General features: G+C 35.8%; 1 protein-coding gene across 1 annotated transcript in view; it reads right to left on the bottom strand.

The window, feature by feature from the left end:
* The window catches only part of bach2b (BTB and CNC homology 1, basic leucine zipper transcription factor 2b), a 104,612-nt gene that overhangs the window by 89,142 nt on the left and 2,139 nt on the right, over positions 1–13,331 (bottom strand). The window lies entirely within an intron of this gene.

Below are 13,331 nucleotides of genomic sequence, written 5' to 3'. Positions count from 1 at the left end.
CTTTCCAGATCTCAATGCCACTTTACATTGCAATGAAATAGAAAAAGGAAGACAAACAGTAGACAAAAAATGACAGACAAAAAAGACAGCAAAAACTGTTGAAAAATAAAGCAAAAAAAGAAGAAAAACTATACACACATGACAGAACAAACAAAACTATGAAAACAGATAACATTCAGAGAACAAACGAGTCTTGAGTAAAGATTTTAATTTAAAAATGTTGGTTAAAGTAACAAAAAATTTTTTTTGATTTGACACAAATCAGTATTTTATCAGTGTTTTTCTTTGGAAAACATGCATTCCAAATCATATTATCATAATTTTTACGCCACTTCATTTCATAATTTTGGTTTATATTGAATATTTAAGTACATTAAACATCTAGTTTGTTTTTTTACTTTTACTTAAAAAGTAATTTTACTCAAGAAAAGTAAAAATACACAATTTTTATTATTATAAAATTATAAAATATAATTAGGTACACTGTAAAAAAATTCCGTAGAAATTGCAGCTGGGTTGCCGGTAATTTACCGTAGATTTAAATTTATGTTTTTTACAGGCAATATTTTGTTCAAAGTTAAATAAACATTAAATATTTACAAGTCTTTGTCTTTACAGAGTAAAACTAAAATAACAGCATCAAGCAAAACATTCTGGGAAACAAAATCTGAAGCAAAAAACTGAAAAAGGTTGATGATGATTTCTGGTTCCCAGAATGCTTTGCATGAGGCTGTTATTGTATATTTTTATTCTGTAAAGATAAAGACTTGTTAATATTTAAAATTTATTTAACTTTGAACAAACTCTTGCCAGTAAATAACATAAATGTAAATCTACGGTAAATTACCGGCAACCCAGCTGCAATAACATTGTAATTTCTACGGATTTTTTTTACAGTGTATTAAATCAATTTTAATATGCAATCTAAAAGGAATACACAGTATGATTCGATGCTTTAGAATGTAGTGAACATTTTTAGTTTGTAAGTACATTTTTTCCAGAGACAAACACTTGTACAGTGTATTTGTGATGTGAAAATTATGAAATATGAATAAAGAATCACAACTACATTTATAACTGCTAATTCTAAATGAACTTAGATTTGTATTTTTCCGATTGTTTTGTTGATGTTTTGTCTATTCTAATCTGACAAGATTTACAAAGACAACATTCTAAAATATGAAGTATTGAAAAAAATATAAAAACATGTAAAGCCATGTTATTGTATATAAATGATAAATATGACTAAACATTATAGATATAAAATTGGGGAATTTATGGACAATAAAAAAATAAAATATATGCTTGAAATAATATTTATTAAAACAACTTCTGAAACAGGCTTTCAGTTTTTGTTTTGGAAAACATGTAGGTATGTGTTCGACAGCCTGCCTGAAAGGCTGAAAAGATACGTCCCCCACATTTTTAGTCTTTCTCTTTTTTTAAACATAGTGATTGCTGAAACCATTTGCCTTTTGGCAAAGGTGGAGCCCTGTATTGCAAGACTTTCCATGTATTTGTCTACATAGCAGACAAACAAACCTGACTAGTTATCTAAGACTTTTATGCATTGGCAAATTAACTTTGCATTTCAATAATATTTGTTATTGAATATTTATGAAATTAAACTTTGTAAACTTGCAAAACTGTAACCCTAAAACACTCCACAAATTACTGAGAAAACGATATGAGCAATGAGAAATGTTACGGTCTATATTTTTTATTACTAAAAGGAAGCTTCAAAATATAAAGTTTTAGATAAGAGCCACATTTATTACAAAACAAAATGGGGATAATTCATCCAAAAATGAAAATTCTCATGTTGTTACAAACCTGTATACATTTCTTTGTGATGAACATGAGGAAAGATATTTTGAGGAAAGTTTGTAACCAAACATTCCTCAAAATATCTTTCTTCATGTTCATCAGAACAAATACATTTATTCAGGTTTGTTACAACATCAGATTGAGAAAATGATGACAGAATTTTCATTTTTGGGGGAACTATCATTTAAATCAAGTTATGTTTTATTCATTTAATTAGTATCTTATTTATATATATTAATATAATTAATATAATATTATTAATATAATATCTGATTAAAAAATTTTAATCAACATTTTGAAAAAACTACATTGTTCATTTAACAAATTATAAAAAGCCATCATACTGCACAGGTGTCAAATAAAATTATAGCATCGCATAGACTAGCAAAAAATGTTATGTTATCTAAGTCATTTGTAAGTAATGTACATAAAGTGACCTTAAACATCAAACCTTTAAGCAACCCAAAATACCATTACTAGTCTCAGTCTTCATGCAGTCTAAGCTTGAGCACTTACAGGCTGCTATATGTTTTCTTTAAAACACTCATTATGTCTAGTTCTTGGACTCATTGACCCCCGGTACTTAAACCTGTTAACTGTAAGTTAAGGTCATGGCTATTGACTGCACCCTATAGGGACATAAATCTGTCCATACCTAATAGTGGGTGGAGCAATTGCTATCAGCTACCTGATAAATCATGTCGGACTCTTGACCAACTAGCAGAGCGATCCATTTATGAATCAATTTATTCTTAACAGCAGAATTATGTGCATATAACATACTAAGCTTTTTGAGGTTTGTGGTTATGACCATCGTACTTTCGGGCTAAGAAACTGTAATTGTGCCCTGTGCACACCCACATGAAGCTTCTCACCTCAGGCGAAGCAAGGCAGCATTCCATACGTCAAACTCAACTATATGGCCGTTAATTCTGAAAGACCACGTTTAATCTTTTCATCCCGCAAGTCTTTAGAGCAAAATGCAAAACTTACATTTCCTTCAACCTCAAGCTTTTACTCGTGCTGTTGTTTACTGCAAAAAAGTCTAAAATGTGGTGTTTTGTTGTTTATGCATGCTTTTTGCAGATCTTTGCTGTAATATTTTGCTGTGGTAAATGACGTACGGTTGATTCACCCTAAATAGAGACAAAACACCACAAAAACATCTACAAGGAAAAAAATCTGCAAGCCACACTGCAAGAGTTCAGCCAATGAGAGGATCCTGCCAGGTGGCATAAACCCACCACCGGTACACAAAGTTGATTTGGTACAGGCACAACCGATTTACTGTACATACGAGACAGGAAGTGGTCACCGCCCCTGCTGCTCCACGCCCACCTCTTACCCCTCCCCCTCACCACCTGTGCGAGTCTCACCGGATGCACACACTCTTACACACCTCCAGCTGCAAAAAGCAAAACCACATATCATACTTGTTTTTATTCATTCACACCCCAGTGCCCCACAAATCATTAATTTAAACCAGAAACCGTAACTCGGTTGGATTGAAAAGTCACTACGTATTAACAATCATTAACAATATTGAAATTATATTGGGAGAACAACTAGCAAAACAATCAAACATGACAGGCGGGTTATGAGCACAGTGGTTCTTGAACGGATTCTTTAAGGATTTGAACTTGAGTTAAAATCGACGTAAATAAATAAAGCGATTTAAATAATAATTCAAATAAAGTTGAAGTTTGTGTCTACATTAATACAAAAAAAAAAAAGTTTATGATGCCTTACCTAAAATACATTACATACTGTAACTTATACAACTTTGTTTGTAAGTGTGTGGCTTTTTAAAAAGATTTCTTAAATCCATAAAGAAACCTTAACATCCAGAATACTTTTCTGCTGCATCTTTGTCCTTTATTTGAAGATCTTTGCAGTGGGAAAATGTTCTGGAGACTATAAAAAGGTAAGAAAGAAACACTTCTTTTAAGAACTTTTGACTGAAATGTTCTGTGAAGAACTTAAAATGGTATCACTATTTGTTGGCACCTTAATTTTTAGGAGTGTAGTTATTAAGTCCTTTCATTTTGGCTTCAGTACAACACATTGGTCAGCAGTTGTTATTTTAAATAAAGTTGTTGCTTTATAAATAAAGTGACAATGATATTGTAAAATAAGAAGTTATTGAAGGTATTAAATCAGACTGTGAACAGGACACGACAGGATTGATAGTAGGGCGATTATTCGATTAATCGTTTTTTTTTTTTTTACGTGGTCGACTCTCAAAGGGCACGGATCGATTTGTTTTTCATATTTATTTCCGCAAACATTGAACATAAGATTAACGTTAATCTAATTAGTCTTGTCCACTAGACTGTTCTGACTTTTTTGAGCATATATTTTTCATCTCGCATCAAAATTGTATTGTATTTGTAAGCATTTGAAAATTAGAGATTTGTTCTGTTTTAATGTACCCAAGTGTACCTAAAATAAAAGAGTTTAATATACAGATTTGTGGCTCTTCATTTCTTTTTATTAATTAAACTTATTATAAATACAGTATTTGTATTAAATCTATATTCATTGAGTTGATTCACGAATCGAGAATTAAAACCGCTCTGAGAATCGGAAATCGAATCGTTTTGATAGCTTGTGAATCGAAATCGAATCGATACCCAGCCCTAATTGATAGTGTCAAACTTTTGATTAGAGAAATTGCTTATGTGTCCAGCTTTTACATCAAAATTGTCTGTAACCTATACTTTTAAGGATATACATTTAAGAATTTAGTAGACAATTTTATCCAAACTAATTTGCAAAAGTGAGACACACTAAATATTAACAAAGCTCTAAAGTACTCAAGTATTTTTACCTTACTGAAATATTTTTTGTAAGGTACTTTACCATAGTGTTTTTCTTTGGCAAACTTTTATTTTACTATATTCCAATGCATAATACTGTACATTTTACTTGACTACATCTCATAAATACTTCATAAAAGTTGTTTTTTACCTTTAATACTTAAATACATTTAAATTTACTACCTTATATATACTTTTATTACATAAAACTAATTACATAAAATAATGAATTTTATTAGCTACATAAAAAATCTAGTAGTTTACAATAAGTAAAATATTCACAATTAAAAGCCAGAATATATCATAAAAAAACAGTTAAGGGGGGACTCTTCTTTAGCTTCAGCAAGTGGATTCAAAACATTAAGCTTGATGATGACGATTTACTATTTGAGCCAGCATGTACGATTTCTTGGTCTGTTTTGACCTTCGACTTCTTTTATTTTCAACACACAAAGTTCACAACTTGTTATTTATATTTAAAACAGAGATGGCAATAGAGAGGCAAATAAAACAAAAACTTCAATTTTGCCCTATTCCATATTCAAGTGTTTCATGGTCTCAGCTCCAGACCACAGATCGTTGGCTGAATGCCTGATGCATAAAGCAAACAAAATTAGAAACACTTCAGGAGTTTTAAAGTTGATCTGAACTCTACAGGATTTCCGTGAGACGTGCGTTGTATTCTTTAAAGGTCCACCTGGAAACAAAACCAAATTGGTTGCTTTACACGTCAGTAAAACAGCCACTTAATAGACCCTTTTACAGCCCACGTGATCAAATAGCCTGCGCACGCTGTTTGGCAACAGAAGTGGTGTTGTTCCCCAGTGGTTCTAACGTGCAACTCAGATAGTTTATCAAAACGGTTTCCCAGCATCAATATATCTGCTTGCTGCGTTTGGTTGCACTCTAAAAACAAACGGTGCTATATAGCACCAAAAGTGGTTCTTTGCTCGTAACCATAGAAGAACCGTTTTTAGTGCCATATAGCACCGGTGAAGCACCGGTGAAGCACCTGTGTAGAACCATATAGTGCTATGTACAACCAAATGTGGTGCTATATGGCCCCTATATGGTTCTACACAGGTGCTTCACCGGTTCTTCACCGGTGCTATATGGCACTAAAAACGGTTCTTCTATGGTTATGATTCAAATCAACAGTTTTGGTGCTATATAGCACCGTTTGTTTTTTTAGAGTGTACGTTGCCACGTCATCATTGTGTACAAACAGTAAATTTGTCAATATGATATTCAAAAACAAAATGTTTCCTTACGCACCTGTTCACACACAAAGTATGTCAAATAAACATCAAACCTCAGTGATATACACTGCACAGCTACAGATGCATCCATCACTCTTTTGTAATGTGTTAAACACCGCTGATTTGTTTATGCTGACCTCTGCTGAGGGATTATTACTTATTCATGATTATTCATGCAGGCATTCATCATCCACAGATGTTTCTAATAGACTGCGATGTAGTACAAACTCCACACACACACACAATGGGAATGTTTTGTTCCTCTCTGAAGTGCAAAGCAATACAAATAAATCCGTCTGGGTGGAATTCTGACATTTGCCAGAGCCGGCACTGTGAATGCTGAGTTGCTCTGGCAAAGGGAAAACAACACACTGGGGTCAACCCTGATGCCAACCCAACACCCACCCAGCCTCCTCATACTCCCATACACTTTCTCTATCTAAAACAATGATCTCACCACTTACCAGGAAAACACTGATTGTTTTAAATACCTTCCACTCATGTGCACTTTTCTCCATCGACAGACAGCAGAAAAAGCCGGGAAAATGTCAGAGAAAGAAAAATGACCTTGGGAGAAAGCTAACTGTAGTATCTACCATGAGACACAGTTCATTCAGGCTCTTAGTTGATATTGGTTTAAATTACTGCCGTCCAATACTGCACAGACCCCTTGCAATTCAATACAGAGTAATGGAGAGAAAGAGAGCGAGAAAGAAGAAACATCCACATTTTTTCCAAGTTATTGTTGGCTGGAATTCTAAGAAATACAAGAATGGGAGAAAAGTTTCTAATGCAACTCAAACAGCGTGTTGGAGACTTTGACAGATTAGCTGTGGTATGTTCACCTGGGATGAGCCTCGACAGCATCCAATGACGCACTTACAGAGCAAAGAAGAAAAAAATTCTTGTAAGATTTGTACACCTGTATAAATCTTACTTCTGTTGGCAATAATACCCAGACCTTTCAAGCTTTAAAACATTTTGACAGCATGTTTAAGGTTGGACAGCATTCTGGAACACGTGCAGGGCATTCGTGCAAGTCAACATGACAGGTGGTGCAAAGTGAAATAAACAACAAACACACATTTTCCAAGCCAGTGTGTGCAGTACATGACACGTGTATGTGCTTTAGTGAGTTGTGTGGTGTGTAGGTTATATTTAGACTATGCATCAATATTGACACAGCACACTGCATATGACTCATCCGTACCGACACAGGCCAGTGACACCCCAGCCCCCAGGTTTCCTTGGTCCTGTTGTGGTGTGAAACCATGTTTATTTGTCTGTGTCTGTATGAGATGGAGTATGAAACTGTGTTAAAGAGAAGTTGGTGACGTGTGCATACGTATGATTAAATGTACAGTAACTCGTATACATATATGAGCATATGTGGAAGAGCCTGAGGCGATGCCTGGCACACATTCACTGCAGCATTTTGAATGACTGTTTGCAGGCTGTAAGAACACTCCTGCTGCTTGACTCAGGTCAATGTATGTATGTATTATTACTAGAGAGTAATGCTGCGTTCCAGAGCCCATCCGAACCAGTGGGATCTCGGACTTATCCTACCTCCAACTAGGAAAAGTGCACTGGAATACCTGTCGAAGTGGAACCTCCTACCGGCGAACTCGGGGGAGTTCGACCTACCCCGACTTCAGAAAAATAAGTCGGAGGAAAATGGCGGCGCCTATAGAGTCTCGCGTCGTGAGAGGAAAACTTCAAGGAATAGACTATAAATTGTACTTCTCTGCTTGTAGGGTTGTTTTAGACACTGTAATTTTAACACAGCTTGTTTTTTTATATTATGGCGTGAAATTATGTTGTTATTATCTGTTAGCCTGAATATGGTCAAATTATACCAAGTTACTTAAGCGACATGCAGCGCTTTTATATAATGGCTCCAGAACACTTTGTAAAGATGTTTAACTTGATGTTTTACTGTAGTGTGACCTGCACAGTTCGGACCAATGTTTAAAAGTCATGTAGTCTGTACAAGCCTTAAGAAAATCGGTCGGTCGTCCATGTTTTCTGTTTACGTTCCACTTCAAATGCCTGGAACGCTTTGAAGTAGGAGCTAGGACACTTCAGGAAGGATAAGTCCCACGTCCCACTGGTTTGGATGGGCTCTGGAACGCAGCATTAGACCAAAGCTTAAAGGATCAGTTCATCCAAAAGTTACAAATGGCTTATTATTCACTCACCCTAGTTTCATTTAAACCCCTGATGGGTTTCTTTGTTCTTCTGAACCAAAACACTGATTTGTGACTGACTGTGACCAACTTTTTATGCGATCCTTACTGTATATTTTAAAGGAAAACACCACCGTTTTTCAATATTTTACTATCTTCTTACCTCAACTTAGACAAATTAATACATCCATTTCTTTTTTCATTGCATGTACTTAGTCTTTGTACAGCGTCTCGTGAATGTGTTAGCATTTAGCCTAGCCCCATTCATTCCTATGGCTCCAAACAGGGATGAATTTAGAAGCCACCAAACACTTCCATGTTTTCACTATTTAAAGACTGTTACATGAGTAGTTACAAGAGTAAGTATGGTGGCACAAAATAAAACTTTTGTTTGGAGCCATAGGAATAATTGGGGCTAGGCTAAATGCTAACACATTCACGATGCGCTGTACAAAGATTAAAAGTGCACGCATTGAAAAAAGAAAGATATGTATTAATTTATCTAAGTTGAGGTAAAAAACATAGTAAAATTTAAAAAAAGCGGTGGCGTTTTGAAGTCCTGAAGTCAAACAAACTAGCATCTGGGTGCATTTTTTCGTAAACTGCATCACTTCAGTTAAACATGTTTAGTATGATTAACTTTAAATAATGTGTAACAACCAGTATGTATTAGCGATATCTACAAAACAGAAGTAGAGATGTGCGTTTTTAGCGTACAGTCCATAGACTGTACAAAATGTGGACGTAGTGTACGTGACGTCATCCATAGGTGAAGAGCTTTTTTAAGCCAATAGTAGGCGGTGCCTGCCATTGCCATCTTGGCGGAGTGTCACCGCGCATCACTCGCAGATAACCGAAAATGGGTTAAGAGGTGGGTAAAGCTGAGGTGGCTGGTTGCTGAAACCACACCTGACTAGTTCGATTCTAGTGACAGCAATGGCAGTTCACCCATCACTCAAGTGGCCACGCCCTTAATTATGCTAAACTTTAAGGCTTACTATAATATAAACGAATAAGTTACAAAAATATTCCTCTCAATATTGTCATGAATGGTAAAATTAGCTATTTAAACATATTATTTTCTACTGTAAAGTTGGGCATTTTAACATGGAGGTCTATGGGAATAGACTCCCTTTTGGAGCCAGCCTCAAGCAGCCAGTCGATAAATTGCAAGTTTAAGTTTAAGTCACTTCCGTATTGGCTTCATCAAAAAGATCGGAACGTTGCCCCTCAGTACAGTCTGACACAAAAATAAAAGGAACAGGTGAAAACTTTCATAAAATAATGGATAAATTTTTGGTTTGTTTTACATCACATCTATTAGTGTTTTCAGGAAACATGGTATATACAGCACAAGTTATGAGGGAAAACTTCATTTTCAAAAGTTTGCATAATGTGCCATGGGCTATTTTGTGTGTAAATATGTCTATAACTGCCGTTACACGGACCAGAACACCATGAAAACAATGTGGATTAAACAAGCTACCCTGACAGTCAGAAGAGATTTAATGTATGTAAAATAAAGTAATGTGAACTTAAGTCCTGGTTGTAAGCTGCACGGTAGCAAACATGAAACAATAGTCACAGTAGCATACATGCACAATGGTCACGCGCTGTTTACACTTCGCCTACTCGCTGCTTATGTGTGGTGTGCAACCGGCGTAACGTTTTCAATGTTTCATCTCCTCCACAACACTTTATAATACATCAATCTGTGTAGACTCTAAACAAGTTGGATACATCAAGGCATAAGTAATTCTAAAGCAGTTAAGAGTGCGAGAAAGAGAAACAACTGCTCAAATGCAAAATGTTTTCTTATAAATGAGCATTTTTATCAGACTCTTAATGGATTCTGCCAACAAATCAGTATTTCTGAATGGCCTTAGGCCAGCTAATTTAAAGCAATGTATTTATAATACGTGTAGAGAGCATTTGGTTCAATCTCATTTTTGGCAGAAGTGGCGTTTAGAGGCATTTGCAAAAACAAAGATCTGTTGACATCACAGACAGTCTTGGTTTGTCAGCATAGAAAAGGCTAGCAGGTGGACCTTGCTGTAAAGCATGTTGTTGGGGCTATTTTCTTTATTTATAGTGAGTCAGCAGTGAACTGTGCGTTGGACCTAACTGCACCATCGAGGCGAGACGGACTGAATCAGCTTTGCTTTGGTCCAAAGCTTCTATTGGTTAAACTCCTACTCTAAGAAGAACGGCAGGAGATAAGAAGAGATATGTCTGGCACATGGAGAATGTGAGAATGAATGACTTACAGACTTAGAGTAAAGAACAGTTACATGAATGACTGTGTAAAGGAGTGAAATAAGTGGGTTAATGCACAGTAAAGTAGTCATGTGAATGTTTATGATGAAGAAAGAAAGTGATAGTGCATCCAGCACTCCGGGGTTCTCCGGTTGCATGGCACATGTGACTCAGCAGCTGCGAGCATGAATATTGGGGATGACAGCTCCAAATTTAACCATGGAAAATCCACACACACACATACACACAAATACACATACAGACATTTCAAGTCTCCATGAGGAGATCTACTACGATATACTTTAACTTTAGTATATAGTTTTTACAGATATGGGCAACTTGGACAATACAAATGTCAGCAAATTAGATTTAGGATTAGAGATGAACACATATTTTAGGTTTAGACGGTTTTAACAGCAACAACATAAACAAATGGCTTCCATATAGAATCAATAACAACACATTCCCTTTACAGTAGTTTTTTTCTGATAACAAGGAAAATGAATGACCTTTGTTTATATATCATATCTAACGCATAACTATTACACTAAGCTAACCTCACTGTGTAAAAATAATGTTAGCTACAGGTCGTTGAATTCTTGCTTGGCTGCCAAACCTCTCTTCACATTTGTAATCCATGCTCGACGTCTCCGCTCGTCTTTAGCAAATCAAAACATTTTATTTTTGACAAGGTATTGGTTTCAGAAATCAGTTTAGACAGTAGCCAGATCGATATATATAAAATACCGCAACAAAGTGTATCGGTGTGTGCGTCCGATGAAACCGTCTATAGGCACATACATGCACCTAATCCAAAATCTCGAAAGACACGTCATAAAACAAGAACTACGAATTGACATCAGATGATGTGTTTACCCTACTAACAGAACTGGCAGGATACACTTAGGTAGATGTAAAAAATGCAACACCTGTAACTGCATTTACCACCTGATTTTACTCATACAGGTGTGGTACATATTCATAATGTACTATGAGCACACTGCATTTAAACACCTTGCAAATTAATACAAAATAATTACGCAACAATATGGGTGATATACAAAATACAGTAATGACCCTAGGGGCTCAAAACAACTTGCTTGAAAAAGAAAGTTAAAAAATAAAAGAGCGCAAAATGAGAGAAGTTTACGATGTGTGAGAGTCTGTCAGTCTCAAAACAGCAGCTGAAGTGCGTGTTAGTGCTCACTTTAAAGCTAAAGGAGGAAGCACTAAAAATCCAGCAAACACACACACATAAACATCAATAACTAATCCAACAATTAAACCTAAAACACAACTCCCACCAAGAAACAGTTGAAGTCAAATATTCAAACTAGGCGTTAACTGTGTTAATTCAAAGCTAAGCACAGCAAGTTAAATTCTCCATCCGCATGCTGCTGTGGGGTCGACAGACTGTTGACTGTTACGGAATTCCTGGTGTGGTTTTAATGGGCTTCCATTGAGCCGAACGCTTCCACAATTCCACCCATAAACTTCCTGCTCGTTTGCGCTTGTTGTTTTTAACTGGAGCTCAATTCAGGCCAGATGTGGGCCAGACTGCCATTCTTTTTTATTTATTTGTTTATTTGTGTTTTAACACGCTTTAAAGGCACTGACTGACGTGCTAGTCAGGCAGAAAACTTGGAAAAAACCGTTCAAAGTGTCAAGCTGTATGACAAGGTCAAACACAGAGAAGAAGGTGGGGAAGATTTCGCACAGCACGGATGAAAGATTTATTATCTGACTGAGGTAACGACAATCCCCCGGTAAAAAAAAAAATGCTGAGCAAAACAGTCCAATCAGGATTTTGCCTGTGGCAACAGCCAGTGTGATTTGTCTTGGCACAACCACTGATAAGGGTGAACACGGATAGATTCCCTCTATTATTCCAAAGTCTGCAGGTTTCTGTGCTATTAGTTAATCTGTCACATTTTGAAGGATGATGCCAATGACTGCCACCCATAATGCCATGTGTGGAAAGAAAAAGCTCTGACTAAACTTCAATGGCTCAGCTTTCTCGCTCTCTTTCATTCGCTGCCTCTCTCTCTTTTCTTTTTTCTTCCTCTCAGAGGCTGGAACTCGGTCAAACATGCCTTAGTGCTGACGTGGGATGGCTATGGGAACATGTTTTCATACCCAAGGCTCTAATTCTTTTAGCAGAGTGCTTTACTGGTTGGCTTATTTAAACAGACTGGATTAAGCTAAAACTTGTAAATATTCAATTGTACCAGATCTCACGTTTTGCACATTTACACTTGTATGATGCATGGGTGTTTATAATGCACTTAATTACATTTCAATCAATAGGGAGTAGTGATATCACTGTTTGTTTTCCTACTCTAAAGTTACTCGATGCTATCAGTAAACTTAACAACAATAGGCTAGGCTGTTGTTATTGTTATTGTTAAGACCTGTCAGGTCATGAATCATTATGAAAATGCTTGGACTAAAAAAGGAGAGGGAAAAAACACTCAAATAGTTAACTGCTAAATAGTACTCTGAAATATAATAATAATTATTATTATTACTAAACCAAATATTTAAGTCAAATATTATCTGAATGTTACTAGGAATTTGGCATAAATAATCAATATATCTATAATGAATTTAACTGATCACTTGTCAGCAAGAAGATGCAGACACATAGTCAGAAGATGCTGATGGTGGAATATCACTAATGCAGGGGAAAATTAATGATGCTGTTAATTGAGCTGCATTATGCAGACTCAGGGTCAGACAGACTCACGTTATCATTTCATCACTCTGCTGACAGTGCTTTTTCCACACTATTAAAAAACGTAATATATAATCCTTTATAGACAATACACAGTACATGACGAGTTTCCTGTAGTATGCTGGTTTTTATGTTTACAAGAGCACAATTAATTGTTTTTTATCTAGCAACATAAGTGTTTGTTAAATGTACAAATATTTCGTTTAATAAGAAGATAAATGTAGGCTATGCATACATTAAATGATGG

This window comes from Paramisgurnus dabryanus, chromosome 12 (assembly GCF_030506205.2).
Source record: "Paramisgurnus dabryanus chromosome 12, PD_genome_1.1, whole genome shotgun sequence".
Lineage (NCBI taxonomy): Eukaryota > Metazoa > Chordata > Actinopteri > Cypriniformes > Cobitidae > Paramisgurnus > Paramisgurnus dabryanus.
This window is presented reverse-complemented; position numbering and strand designations above follow the sequence as displayed.